The following is a 15,482-nucleotide window of genomic DNA, read 5'->3' on the forward strand; positions in this document are numbered from 1 at the left end:
GTCGAGTGAAAAACAAGATAACAATCACAAACAACTTAGTGAAAATCTCAAACAACAAATTAATGAAATTAATGAAAAACTAGACAACAATTCCAAACAGCTTAGTGAACAGATTACAGCCGTTGCCGTGCAATGTCATGATACTAAGGAACAATTACGTGAGGAAATTAAGGCTTGTGCTAGGAACAGTAGTGAAGAAATTAGATCTGTGGCACAAGAATTAAATGATACACATGCAGCTTCAACTAAATTACTTAGAGACGAAATTAGTGTAGTCGCTAAACAATGCTCTGAAAACGCAACACAGTTACGCGACGAGTTTAAATTAATGTCAGCAGAACTTTCACGCACACTGGATGCAAAAGTAGACGCGAAATTTGACCAACAGAACAGCCAAATTGACGAACGTTTTAATCACCACCTACAAAACAGTGAAACGCGTTAACGTAAATTTATAGAGGAACAGAATAAAGTAAAGCGACAATTCATGGAAACAATTACTGCACAGAAACAGGAAGATAAGCGTAAATTGTTTACGAAAGCAAAAACATACGTAGACAACAATATTGCCACGGTATCAGACGAAATTAATACTATCAAACAGTTGAACACCGAATTGCGTGATGAAATCTCCGATCTTAAAGCAAAAACAGACACACACACAGTAGACTTTCAGACAGTGACCGACAGTCTTGTACAATTAGAACTAATTCAGGATGCCATCACAGCAGACGTTAAAAAGTTGAACAAAACCACACGTAAAATACAAGAACAAATTAATGCTTGCGATACTAAAAACGATGATCAGGTAAAAGCACTGACTGAAAAATATGATGAATTGGCCAGTCGTATTAAAAAAAATTACTTTATATTACAAAAATTATTATTAGGGCATTTATAAAACATTTGGATGACAGTTCACATACATTACTAGATATCGCGAGGCTGCTTTTTTACCTTATACAATAATACTCAGCCTCCAGACTCCCGACCAGAGAAGACTGCAGACAAGCGCAGACTAGCGACTAGCAACAACTTACTGCTACAGCTACGCAGATCGTACCCAGTCAACACTGCTCTCTGGTCAGCGAATCTCTTATACCTTGCATATCACAGGCAGCGCATACCTCTTACATAACCCTCCACTGGGGGGGGCAAAAATTTGGCAGCGATGGTGAGTCAATTGGACTTGCCATGAGCAACAAATTTTTCTAAATCAACAAAGTTTACAGTCACAGAATATATACATATATATAAGTGCAGAACATGAAATGTAATATAGTGCACATGCACTGAGTACAGAACACAAGCAATGACAAAATGTATACGCAATGAGTACAAAACATATTACAAATGACATAAAGTGCACACGTACTGTAGTACAGAACATATCAAGCAATGACAAAATGTATACGCAATGAGTACAAATCATATTAACAAATGACATAAAGTGCACATGCACTATATATATATATATATATATATATATATATATATATATATTACCATTTTACAAGAACTAGGATAGGAAAGGAAAGGATTGCATCATGGTTGTAGCACAGTAGGTTGTACGTAGCTGCACTGAAAGTCCATATCTTTCTACAGGAGCACAGCACCAAGTGAGACAATCTGAAGTTCTCTTCCCTAAAGTATTAATCAGTGTAGCCAAGACACTGAAATGTCGTATTAATATTCAATGTTATCAATTTGGTAGTACATTGGATACACCAAACAGTGGGACCATAATAACACCTCCATTGCTCAAGGTGGTGGACAGCATGATGTGTCAACACCACACTCTTGTAGAATCCATACTCTTTCTCCAAGGTAGAATTAGTGCAAAATCCAAATGTAGTGCTCCATGATCATGAGGATGAACAGGACAAACGGATATTGCAGTAATTTCTGGTAATTAGGTCAGAAGGTGAAGGACATTAAGTCTTATGCCAGTCATCATTGAGAATTACACTAGTTTATTAACTGATTTGAGTAATTTGTGGCACTCATCGCCTAGTTACTGAACATTTCTGTACCATGTATGAAGTATTACAGAATAATGTCCATACGTCATCTGATTACAGTGAACATAGGCACTCATTGACCAGTTACAAACCATCAGAAGTCATCATTCAAAACAGGAGCTAATGAGTGTGGCATCAAGCTACTGTTAGTCATATATATAGCATGTAAATGACGTAATACAAATTTAAAATATAAGAAACAGTGGCATTCATTGGCCAGTTACTAAACATATAGCAAGTATTGAATATTACAAAACATTTTTCATCATTCAAGTGACATACGACATATTTAAAATAATTATTGGCACTCATTGGTCAATTCAAACCATCAGAAGTCATCATTCAAAATGAGAGTTAATTATTAGCATAGCATATATAGAGTATAACAAAAATATTATTTACAGAAATTATTGGCATAGCATGTACGCATTATTACAAAATATCTTTCACTATTACTCAGAACTCATCATTCAAGTGTCATATGACATATCTAAAATGTAACACACTGTAACTCTAACTCAAGGTCTGTGATTAGAAAACATCATTCAGTATTACTCAGAACTCTCTTAAACTGGTAGCATTATTTGGGACTGGTAATAAATTTTTTTTGTGTGCTAGCAATGCATTGCATTGGGATCGATAATTAATTGCTGGGGCATAACAATATTTGCTTTTGACTTATTGCTGCAAATGAGGATATGTAACGTCATTCGTCATGAGTCAGCTGTAGCAAGGTTATGAAACAAGTAGAGTATATGTGATCACATTCATTAATGACACACACAAATGGGTAAAGAAATGCAAGTACTAGAACAGGTTTATAATTAACTGCTTATAGCACATTAATTTCATGAATAGCTTCTCCTAGAAAAAATACAAAATGGATTATTAAGCTGAAAGAAGAAATGCATATTATGCTGAAAAGTAGTGAACTTCAAATTAACAGGTAATTAAATGTGTACTTAATATGTATGTACTCTAGCTGTCCTTTCCAAAACATTCAGTCATTATACCATGCGACATAACACATACTGTCAAAACGAACTGCAACAAATACTTAAATAACTACATAGCATTTCTTAACTAACAGTAAATATATAAACTTCATCATTATTCTCATCTGTAAAGAAAAATTTAAAAGGGGTGCGTTAAGTGGGCATACAAAATTTATCACTATCATCTCCTGCAAAAAAAAAAAAAAAAACCTTCATTATTCATATTAGCATATTCCTCATATAACCATTCATCACCATTCATTATCGTCTGCAAAAAAGACACTTCATTATTCATATTACCATTTACTTCATACAACTATTCATAGTATAGAGTTTCTTATTTCTAAGATGTGTAGTTCTGTCTGACAGCCTGCATCAATCGCCTCGTATTCTGAAAGAAAAATAATTAGTTAAGACTGCTATCATACGATGTGTATAGTATATTCTTGTTAGTATTTGTTAATTCTGATCCATTTACTCTTCATGACGAGGTATTGCATCTTCTTTCGTTCATTCCGAAGGTGAAATTCCCATTTCATAGTAATCCACTGTAGTTTGTTTAATTTACTTCTTTTACACGTCATTGCTTTCTGAAAATGATGAATAATGATTAATATCTTGCATTTAAATCATATACCCATTAAATAAAAACTGATTTGTAGTGATATAATTAAGCATACAGCTTAGCATGACAGAGAACGTATTATGTCAAAAACATAGACAGTCTTCAGGTGCAAAAATGTACACAGAATATCATAATGTAGTTGCAAAAAAAAAAAAAAATGTAAAATAGTCACGATGTTGAGATATCATGAGGCAAAATGTCAAAGTCAACTGGTGTTTGTTACATCTTAAATATTTCATAGCGCATACAAACAAAACAGGAAAACAGTCATACATACACAAAAAATGGAAAATGTGCACGGTCTGATACATAACGACAAGAAAAGCGACCTGCTAACCCTACCTTGCCGGGCACTTGCCAAGAAAAAATATGATAATCATCAGTAAGTAATCACATAGATATAATTGCATCATTGGTCATAAAATGTGTAAGTTTATCTGGAAAAATGTGCACGGTCTGATGTGTAACGACAAAAAAAGCGACCTGCTAACCTTACCTTGCTGGGCACTTGCCAAGAAAAAATATAATAATCATCAGTATGTAGTCACATAAATATAATTGCATCATTGGTCATATAAAAATCAGAAAATAGCATTACAGTGTGATAAATCATAAAGTATATTCATTTAATAAAGGGTTTAATATTGGAGACATGGTGATTGCCTTTACTTTTTCTGGTTATCAAAGTTTCGACGTGTACTACATTGGAGTGAGGAATGCTGCGAATTCGATATGGACCTGCGTATAGAAGCTCAAATTTACTACACCTATTCTTTCCTCTGTTGGATAAATAGTGTGTACGTACTAATATCTTCTGTCCAATGGGAAAGTCACGGCGTGTACAAACCTGTTTTTGCTGTCTTCTCCGGCGCTCTGCGGCACATTTGATGTTGTTCAGCGCAATGTCAATTATTTCATGGTGTCGTAGTCGACGAGATGTAGGAAAGGTTACTAATTCTTTAATTTTGTTAGGTGGTTCAACATTTTTTAATATAACAGTCGGAGATAGCATAGTAGATTCATTTGGTATGGAATTAATTACATCCTGGAATGAGAGTATGTGTGTGTCCCAATCAATATGTCTTTTATGGCAGTATATTCTACATAGTTTACCAATTTCTTTAATTAGTCTTTCACAAGGGTTCGAAGAAGCATGGTACCTGGATATACAGACCGGAGAAATGTTTCTAGCTCGTAACATACGTGTCCATGTAGCAGATCGAAACTGTGATCCATTGTCGGAAATTACTTTCAATACATGCCCTACATGAAATAGAAAATGTTTTACAAATGCTTTCGAAACAGTTTTAGCAGTAGCTTTGCGTAACGGAGTGAAGGTAACAAATTTCGAAGTGAGTTCAACAGCGACAAAGATGTAGCAAAAACCTCTATTAGTTCTGGGAATCGGACCAAAAATGTCTACAACGACCATGTGTCTCAATTTAACAGGTACAATGGGATGTAATGGAGGAAAATGTGAAGTCGTATCTGACTTAGCTTTCTGGCAGATTTTACATGACGCTAAAACTCGTCGAATACGTTTCTCCATATTGGCAAAATAACAGTTCTGTCACAGTACAAGAAAACATTTTCTGGCTCCGTAATGTGCGTAACTTAAATCAGTATACCAAATTAATTTGTTAACAAGCTCGTCAGGAATGCATAATAACCAATTGTTGCAGTCAGGGTGAGAGCGGCGAAACAGAATATTATTGCGTACAGTGTAATGGTTTCTAATGATAACTTTATTCCTATCTTCCCAAAGGTGTTTAATTTCTTTCCACACGTTGTCTTTACTCTGCTCTTGCGCTATGTCTCGTAATGACGACAAAATGAAATTTTCAAATGCAACTTGTTGAATATACATGACGGTGAAATTTGCTTGGCAGAAGTTGGTTGCGATGTCTTGCTGATTGTTGCTGAGAGAACGGGATAGTGCGTCTGCTACAATATTTTGCGTACCGGGAATGTGAACAATTGTAAAATGAAATTCCTGTAAATAAAGTTTCCATTTGCTTAATCTGTCGTGTGTAAATTTTGCGGAAAGTAAAAACTGGATAGCTCTATGATCTGTGTAAACGGTCATATGTCTTCCATAGAGAAAATGCCGAAATTTCCTAAATCCCCATACAACACATAATGTTTCAAGTTCTGTGACAGAATAATTGCGTTCAGCAGGTGACAGAATGCGACTCGCAAAGGCGATGTTTTTAATTACTGTAGTACCATCTTCTTCAATTTCCTGAAAAATGTGTACGCCTAAAGCGGTGTTAGAACTGTCGGTGGCAATGGAAAAATTTCTAGTAAGATCTGGATGTGATAAAAGTGGTGCATTCAACAAAGCTTACTTCAGATTGACAAATTCAGAATGCGCTTGGCTATCCCAGGACCAAATAGTGTTTTTACCTGTCAACTGACATAATCTAGGGGTGTCTAAAGCAGAGTAATGAATAAATTTACGAAAAAAGTTAATTAAACCCAAAAAGCTGCGTAGTTGTTTCTTCGTCGTAGGAACAGTAATGTCACGTAAAGCTTGAAGTTTTTCCGGGTCAGGCGCAATGCCTTCTGCTGAAATTACATGTCCAAGAAATTTTATAGAAGTTTTGCCTAAGTGCTATTTACTAAGATAGACTGTGAGTCCTTGTGCACGAAAAGTTCGTAACAGTTGTTCAAGAATTAGATTGTGTTCAGACCAGTTAGCTTCTGCAATAAGAATGTCGCCTACATACGTTGTGATTCTGTCTTTAAGTTCTGTCGGGAGTATAGTATTCAAACCGCGAATAAATGCTGCTGAAGAAATAGTTAAACCGAACGGTAATTTACAAAATTGATAACAGTCACCAAAACAGAGAAAAGCCGTGTACTTTCTGCAGTCCCGATGGAGTTGAATTTGCCAAAATCCCGATTTAAATTCTAATGTGGAATAAATAGCAGTACCATGCAATTTCTGTAGAAGTTCTTCTAGTGTTTGAGGGCGATCTGTTTCATTAATAATAATGTCATTGATGTGACGCGAATCAAGTACGAGGCGAAGTGAACCATCCTTTTTCTTAACAATATGGAGTGCGTTTATGTACGGACTAACTGCCGATTCAATAATTCCTTGGTCAAGCATAGCTTGCAATTCTTTCTTAACTTGTTCTCTGTTAATATACGGAATGGGATAATGTTTGGCTTTAAATGTGTCGTGCTGTTTAACTTGAAATTCATACATAAAACCGGACATAGTACCAGGAACGTTGTCAAAAACTGGAGCTTGCTGTAAAAGAATTTTGCGTAGTTGCGTGCGTTCGTCGTCTGTATTTGCACTGCTCTGTTTAACTTTATCAGAAATCATCTGTATAACGTCATAGTCGGCTTCGTCTGGAGTGTTATAGTTGTGTACATACGTATCTGTGAACAATGTGGAATGACAGTCTTTGTTACGTGATGCGGAAATGACCTCTGTACGATTAATTGTTTGTTCTTCTGCAGATAAAGAGTGCTGAAATTCTAAAGCCAGTTGTACATTTTCATCCTTTAACATTAAATAGGAGTTTTGAAAGTCAATAATTGCGTCGTGTTGTACCAGAAAATTCGTACCTAAAATAACGACTGTCGTCAATAAGGGAACAATCCAAAAATTTGAGTGAAATATATGACCTGCAATACAAAATGATAAATGTGTCTGTAATTTTACATCTACTCCTTTACCAGGTACTGCTCCTTTTACTTTAGTTTTGCCTAATGGTAACGTAGGATAGGTATTCTCTTTGTTACATTCGTTGAAAGTTTCTTCATTTATGACTGACATAGGTGATCCAGGATCGATTACTGGTGAAAATTTGGATGATCCAATCTTTACTTCAATGACAGGGTGTGAAATGGTTTTTTGAATAACTGGTCTTTCCTGCAAAAGAGTGTCTCGGATGTCGTCAAAAGTAATAACATTTTCGTGAACAAGTTTCTACGTGTCAAAAGTATTGCTTGCATTGCTGGAAGATGCAACCTGTACTTTATCTAGTCAAATTCTATCTGACGTGCTATCATTTGTGGGAGGATGCTGTGGCATTTCGACTATTTGAACTGTTGTGTTATTTCGTCCTGATGTATTACGTTCGGGATGATGTCTACTGTCTGGTTCACTCATGATAATATGTTGTTGCCGATTTGCTGCTGATAAGACCGACTGTTATTAAACGTACGCTGAAAACTGTGCTCATTACTTTTACGTCTGTCATGATAGTCATTTCTATACGGTGCATTGCGATATGAGTTGAAATGGTGTGTTTTCTGTAAGTAGTTATTTCTTTGTTGCTGTGCGTTACTATTTGGTGGAGCCGACGCTATACGTGTAGGCCGGGAAACATTAAAGCTTGGTTGACCTTGCACATTACGTTGTTGGTTAGGTATGCTAACCGGTTGGTTTTGTTGCTGTTGTTGGGAAAAACCTCTATTGTTACCAAAATGTGGTTCCTGTTGCTGATAATTTTGACGATAATGATAATTAAAATTTTGTCTGTTAGTAAAGTTCTGGTGGTTGTCGTTCCTGAAGCGTCTATTAACCTTGCTATTGAAATAGCGTGGCTGATCGTAATTGTTGTATGCTTGTTGACCTTGGTTATTATATGAAAATTTTTTGTTTATGAAGGAATAATCTGATTGCTGAACTTCCAAAAGCTGTAACAGATCTCTGAACGCCGAAATATTTTCTTTCTGCTGACCCGTTAAAAGTGATACTCTTAATGATCGTGGTAATTTAGAAATACATAATTGAATAAGTGCAGATTCACTGTATGGTTCACTTAAGTACTGGTTTTGTTGGACCATGTGTTCAAACAACTGCATGACAGTGGAAAAATTTGAGTTCTCATAATTCGGTAAACTAATTAATTGATCCTTGATTCCGCGCTGTGTCGTCTTCGACCAATACGCTGACAGAAAAGCATTCTGAAATTCTTCTACCGAATAGCATTGTCTCGCGATCGGTCTCATAGGAGTTGCCGGTTCGCCTTCCAAGAAACTGCAAATAAATTCAAGTTTGTGTGTTATGGGCCAAGTCGGTGGAAAAGCAAGTCTAAATTGTTGTATCCAATCCAAGGGGTGGATCTGTGTTCTGTCATTTTTAAATACTTTAAATTTTCTCACGGATAGAAAATGCTTGTAATCAAAATTATCGTCTCTGTATGTCTGAACAGGTTCAGGATTGTATGAGAATCTATTTGTCTGTGACTGTTCGGAATCTAGCTCACGTATTCTCTGTAAATTACCTACATTATACTGGCTGTGTGAGTCTGACAAATGTTCGCAAAGTGGCGTATGCTGTGACGTGTTAGTGACTGAAACATTTTTCATCTCTCTCACTTCTTGCTGTAAAGTTGACAATTTTCTACGTAATGTATTATTGGACGAATCTATCTCACTGATCGTCTGCTGTAAATTTTGGAATTCACGTGTTTGATTAAACGAAACTGGTGAAGTATCGTCCGATTTGGTGTCATTATGTGGAGGTTAAATGTGAATGAATTTCTGTAGAGAGGTTAGACTAAATTAGAATCACATTCATTATTCATATATAAATTTATTTAATTATTTCGTGTGGGGAGGTTACAAACTCTAAAAGCCATTCAGAGAGTGGCTTTAGTTAATACCTACATAATTTCCAAAGGAAATTACGTTGCCCAAGTACTGCCATTACCAAAGACTATGGCACAACAAATGTTAGCAGCGCTTGGCCACTTTGTTACCAGGGGTCAGATATTTAAAGTAAAGTATGAAACCCTCACCCTTCCAGTTTGGAAGGGAGGCCTCAATTTGACAAATGTCTACCTCAAAGCAAAAGCCTTGTATGTTAGTCAAACATACAAACAGTGGCACAGATCACTTACCACACTGACGGCTCACATTTTGGATGAAATAGTGCCTCCCAATCTGGACCCACCTGTAGATGTAAAACACATTCTGAACTCGCTCTGTCACTTAAGGTATTTCATCCTAGAACTTAGTTACATACAAAGAAGAATTCCAGAGGCAGACCGACACAAAGTCAAGGCAATTTACGCCACATTGACGGGAAGTAAACCACGCAGTATAGTGGAGGAGAAATGTAAAGGTTATAACTGGAAACAAGTCTGGGAGAACATTCACGACCCGCATCTTTCATCTACGGTGCGCTCAACTTGGTACATGGCAGTCAATAGGAAATTCCCGACCAATTCGAGGTTACACAAGATTCACCTGGCTGAAACACCGAATTGTATCAGATGTAACTTAGTCGACACAGACGAGCATAGATTTACGTGCGACGCTGTACAGGACATATGGTCCCTCTGCACACAGATACTCGCAAGCATAATGCGAACATCACCAAGAACGATAACACCGACACGTCTACTCAACCCTGACGAAGTTCCCTATCCCAATACAAAACGACGAGCAGTCAATTGGCTAAAGGGGCAGACTGTATACTACATCCTGTCCGAGAAAGAGAAGAGTAAAGAAGAATATTGGTTACATTTAACGATGGAACACCAGACACTGATACGAACGACGAAATATAGAGAAAACTATGCTTGTTTTTTATTAATAACGGTGACATAGAGTCACTATATTGCAAGAATCTTTACTTTATCACTTCTTTTAATCTCTTTACTAGTTTTTTTCATATCATTTGCCATACCAATGGGGAGACATTTTTATTCTTTAATTTACTTTATGTTAGAAAACCAAGAAGGTTCCCTGGTAGGATGTCAAGGAGACTTTGGTGGCCGGAGCTTCGGAGTTAAGAGAAGCTGAAACAGAAATAACACTTGAGAGATGGACGAAAAAACGAATGTTCGACAACGGAATACATTAGCAACAGCTATTCACCGAGAAGACAAACTCTGAAGACACCAGTCTGCTGAAATTTCACGCGTACACCTCCGGAGAGTCAGGGATACCAATCAAGAAGTACTTTCATTTCCGTCTAATGAGGAGACATTTAGTTCATTATAATTACAGCTACTGAAGCTGGCCGATGAAGGCAATTATGGCGAGTTGAAGTGACGGGGAGTGAAGGGGAGGATGGAGGCCCGTAAAAAAAAAAAAAAAAAAAAGTGGTCTGTTGGGCTGATGAGAGGTTCATATATCCATGGTCTGGGTTCGATTCCAACTTCGGTCAGTGATTTTAGATAGGGAGAGACACATTCCTTTCTCTTCTGGCTACACCAAGTGAAGAAGATATAATGTCACAGTGGTCTGAAATTCACATTAAAATGATATTCCTACTCTACCAAGCAGACGTTAGGTTGAGCCACAATAAAGTCTGGAGTGGCGACATGTAGAAACTCTATCACCAGTAAACTTCTAGTGACGAAACAAACGCTACGTAGGCTCACAGGACAGTTATTCCATCTTATATCTGAGCTTCTGTATGTCGATAAAATTGGTTCTGAACTGGGAATGCAACTCAGACCGCGCTTAACGCGGAATTTGATCCCTTCGTGACAATACAGATCGGCTACAATTTGTTGTTTGTTCAAAACTGCAGATTCCTCAACATCTCCAAATATTGCGCGTGAATGGGTTCGAATCCTGGCACGGCACTAAAGATTTCATTATGTATTATCAAGATCTATCATGAGAACACCTATCTGCTGGTGGATAATAATTTCGATTTTTAATGTATTTTCATTCGTTGTCAACACTAACGATATTTGACGTTTTTGACTCACAGTGAGACAGAACTATTTGCGAGATCACTGTAAGTTCAAGATGTTATTCCGAGCTGCTGGTGGAGAAAAATTCGGTAGCTGACGTCTCTTTGTGTGTAGTCAACAACGATATGTGTGGAGCTCTATTCCCAGTCAGCACTGAATTCTTCGTCATATTATTTCTAGTTCAAACATGCTTACATGTCGCTGCTGTTGCAACAATCCCATATTTAACGTTCGTTTTCTCTAGAATATAACGGCGATAGGTGCTGGATTGCAGTCCCGGGAAGGAAAAAATTAATGTTTCGTCTCGTCATTTCAGTTAAAACATCCAGCTACTGCTGAGAAAATGCGATATGTCACAGTTGATTGTGCTTCGATATCTATCTTATTAGGTTCTGGGTTCGAATCCCTGTCCAACACAAAGCTTTACCTCACGGCATTTCAAGTAACTTACTTGTGAAGAAGCAATATTTAACATCTCTCGTAGTTCGTTAACAGGGACAATAGGTGCTGGGTAGGATTCGCGTCCGTTAAAAATGTTTTCGTTATGTAATTTAAAGTTGATATTTGCTAACTGATACTGTCTAAAATCGAGGTATATCACTCTCTGTATGCGTAATCAGGAATGACTGTTAGTTTCCGTCAGTCACGAAATCTTTGCTTAGTCTGCATGACCTGGGTTTGAATCCATATGCAGAACGAGACGGTTCGTCGTGTCATTTGAAGTTCATACATATTCTGAACTAGCTGCTCGTGAATAACTGAAATTTGTGTTAAATAATAAGTACGGTATGTTACTTCCAACAGTAGATCATGAATACGACGAACGTACTACGTGCATTACCTATCTGACGTAATAATGAGAGTGGTAAAGTTTCAGGAATGTCTTTTATTGTAATAAATGCGAGCTTACAAGCCTTGAGGACAGTCTTACCTGTGATAAGGTATTCACTGACATTTGTAGTATCGTAGTATTACTTTACATCTTGAGTTATTGCGATACAGAGTAGTGTTTTCTAGTGGTGACTTGTTGGAACCATTTTCAATAATCAAACGACTGTACCAAGGAGCGATTAGAGGACCTGCTAGACAGCTGCGTTATGTGGGTTGCATGCGAATCAGGCGAAATGCAATTCAGGTCCTTCGGATACTTTTGAGCACTGATGTTGGCATGGCAGCTGTCCTTGATTCGGATCCTGGAATATTTACTTCGTCTTCTTTATGAATCAGTTTCGGAAGGCTCTGTATAGTAACTCTGCTTTAGCAGAACTATCATCGGTATTGTTTCCATTGCTATCGCTCAGAGAAGGCATTGATTCTGTCCTGCCGCTAGCATACATTACACACGAACAGAATGTCTTCGGATTTTCTGCGAGGTTTCGAGACAAAGTTTCGTTGTGGGAACTGTTATAAGCATGTCGCATTGAGGTCCTCGATAAATTTCGAGGTTCTGTAAAAGATAGCCCATCTTGGAGATTTTGCATCCGTTTAAATTTGTTCCCCTTTTTTCGTTGCCAAATTTAAACGAACGCAATATGTACACTATGATGTCACACATACAAACACACACACACACTCACTTATTACTAATGGAATGGTGGCTTAGCTATCAGCTATCAAACTGTGTCATGACCACGAATATAACCCGCACAATTGCCTAATGCCTGTGTGGAGTTCCCAGGGGAAAACTTGATCGATTCCCATTGGTTCCCGCGTTGAGAGGGATGTGAGTGACCTTGAGGTAAGATCGTTAGCTGCGCCTGTTCTCTTCTTGATAACCTACTGCTCGTTATTAAAATATGTATGATTTTCTGTGAACAGAACTGTCACCCAAGTGTTACAACTACACCAGTGCACGGCTTTGTGGCAGCAGGAATGAACCATCGACACACGTGTGACAATAATTGTTTCCTATTGATCTAATCTACCACGAAATTGGGGTACATCCGATTTTAGGCTACAAATAGGAGGCGTTACGGGGTTGGCAAGTCATTGTACTTTGAGACTTCCTGGCACCACATCGACATCACTGATGGAATCAGCTGGGATCAAGAGGTATAATGTAAATAGTTGATATAATTGCTTGTCAGGGACTAGTAAACCTCTCCCATTCAACCATAGTCACCTCACAAGTACGTATTCCATATTTTTTTTCCTTTACTTGTGTTTGTTCCTTTTATATGCAATCTGATGGTTAACTTCTTTTTCTTCTTCTGTATCAGATGTGATGAACGTGTGTGAGCTTGATCTTGCACCTGCAACAACAACTCCGCAATCTGATATCATAATGACACATTCGTCACTCCAGCCCTGTCCGTCGATGATGTATTCACCGTGCCTACGAACCTCCGCCTGATTCGTCATATTTAGTGTGGTAGAGGCTGATGCCACCAACTCATTTGCCAACACAGCCACGCTTTCAGCACCTTCGACCATCTGACAATCCTCATGGACCTTTCTTACTCGGTGCTCTTATGATAATATAGTGTCGGACGTTGAGCTGCAGGATAAGATATTTCAAGTCATCATGGAAAATAATGACGTGGTGAGAGGCTTGTAGACTTACTTGAACACTGCTAATTTTGAAAGTAAATAGAACAATTACAGACATCTCGATATTACTTTCTTTACACGTGATACATTCCAGTATTCTTTCCTTCTTTACAGATCACATGGAAGCCATATGCAGACGTGAGCTTGCACCTCCAATTACTTTGCCACGTTAACTCCTGATGATGAGTATGTCACCACAGCCTCATACACCGCCACGGCCAGGTCCATCACAACCAGTGTGGTACAGGCTGATGACACGAGCTTGTTTGCCAAGACGCCACAGCCTCCACGGCCTGGTCCATCTCACAATCGTCATGGACCTTCTTGGCATCAGGCATTGCCTCGACACCACTCTGGGCCTAACAGCAGCTACACCCCTGCCCGGTCTGTTACGGATCTCCAAGTAAGTCCTGCAGCTGTACTGGACTACACTGTGGTTCATGATGGTATCAGGGAGAGGGTCTCACAAGCTCGTATTGACAACACAAATTCTCGATACCAATCTCCTACACATCTCCGTGATGCCTGTGAATGCGTTTTGGAAAGGGGGCTCCCTGAAATCGTCAATGACCCACAGTATCCTGCCACTCCAGTATTTAGGAGTAACTATCAAAGGGTCCTTAAGTGGAATGATCAAATAAAACAAATAGTACGAAAAGCAGATGTCGCACAGAGTTTCGTGGGAAAAATTTTAAGGAAATGTATCTCATCCGAGAAGGGAGTGGCTCGTAAGGCGTTTATTCGACCGATTCTTGAGCATTGTTCACCAATACGGGATCTCTTCCAGGTAGGACTGACAGAGAAGATACAATGAAGAGCGGCGCATTTCGTCACGGTATCGATTACTCGACGTGAGAGTATTACTGAGATGCTCAGAAAATTCCACTGGCGGACGCTACAAGAGCAGCGTTGTGCTTCACAGGGAAGTTAAGTAGTGAAATTTCCAGAGAGTACTCTGGAAAGAGCCAGACGTCATATTACGTCCTCCCACATACATCTCACGTAATGACCACGACGAGAGAATTCGAGAAACTAGAGCCAATACAGAGGCTTACCGACAACTGTTCTTGAAACACTCCATTCGCCAGTGGAACGAGGTAGGAGAGATCAGTTAGTGGTACCAGAGGTACCCTGTGCCACATATCATTAGGTGGCTTGCAGAGTATGATGTCGATGCAGAATAAGTGCAAAGCAGTCCTGTACTGTGAGCTGATCCTGCAGCAGAAAGAGGACAGATATGCTGGTGAGGTGAAAAGCATCGCCCAAATCTGTGGGAGAACTGGTTGATATCGTGGGGTAATTCAATCACAGAGTGGTCTGGAACTTTGTGCAAGTGTCATATTTCGCTGTCTTCCCGAAACACAGGAAAGAGGCTCTGGTAAAGGACTAAGGAGTACACTACACCTTGACGAGTACTGACATGCCTATGAACTACTTAGTGGCGGGTCCAGTTTCGTCCCTCTTCCGAAAGATATTGTTGCTATAAAAAAGCATGGGGTAATGCCCAGAATCTAGGTCACAGTGATGAATATTGCGTCAAATGGCCACTTCTGGCTAGTGACAGAAATTTACCTACAAGGGCAGTCTTTCCTGGTACCCAAAAAATTCCAGT

Source organism: Schistocerca americana, chromosome 6 (genome assembly GCF_021461395.2).
Source record: "Schistocerca americana isolate TAMUIC-IGC-003095 chromosome 6, iqSchAmer2.1, whole genome shotgun sequence".
In the NCBI taxonomy this organism is placed as follows: Eukaryota; Metazoa; Arthropoda; class Insecta; order Orthoptera; family Acrididae; genus Schistocerca; species Schistocerca americana.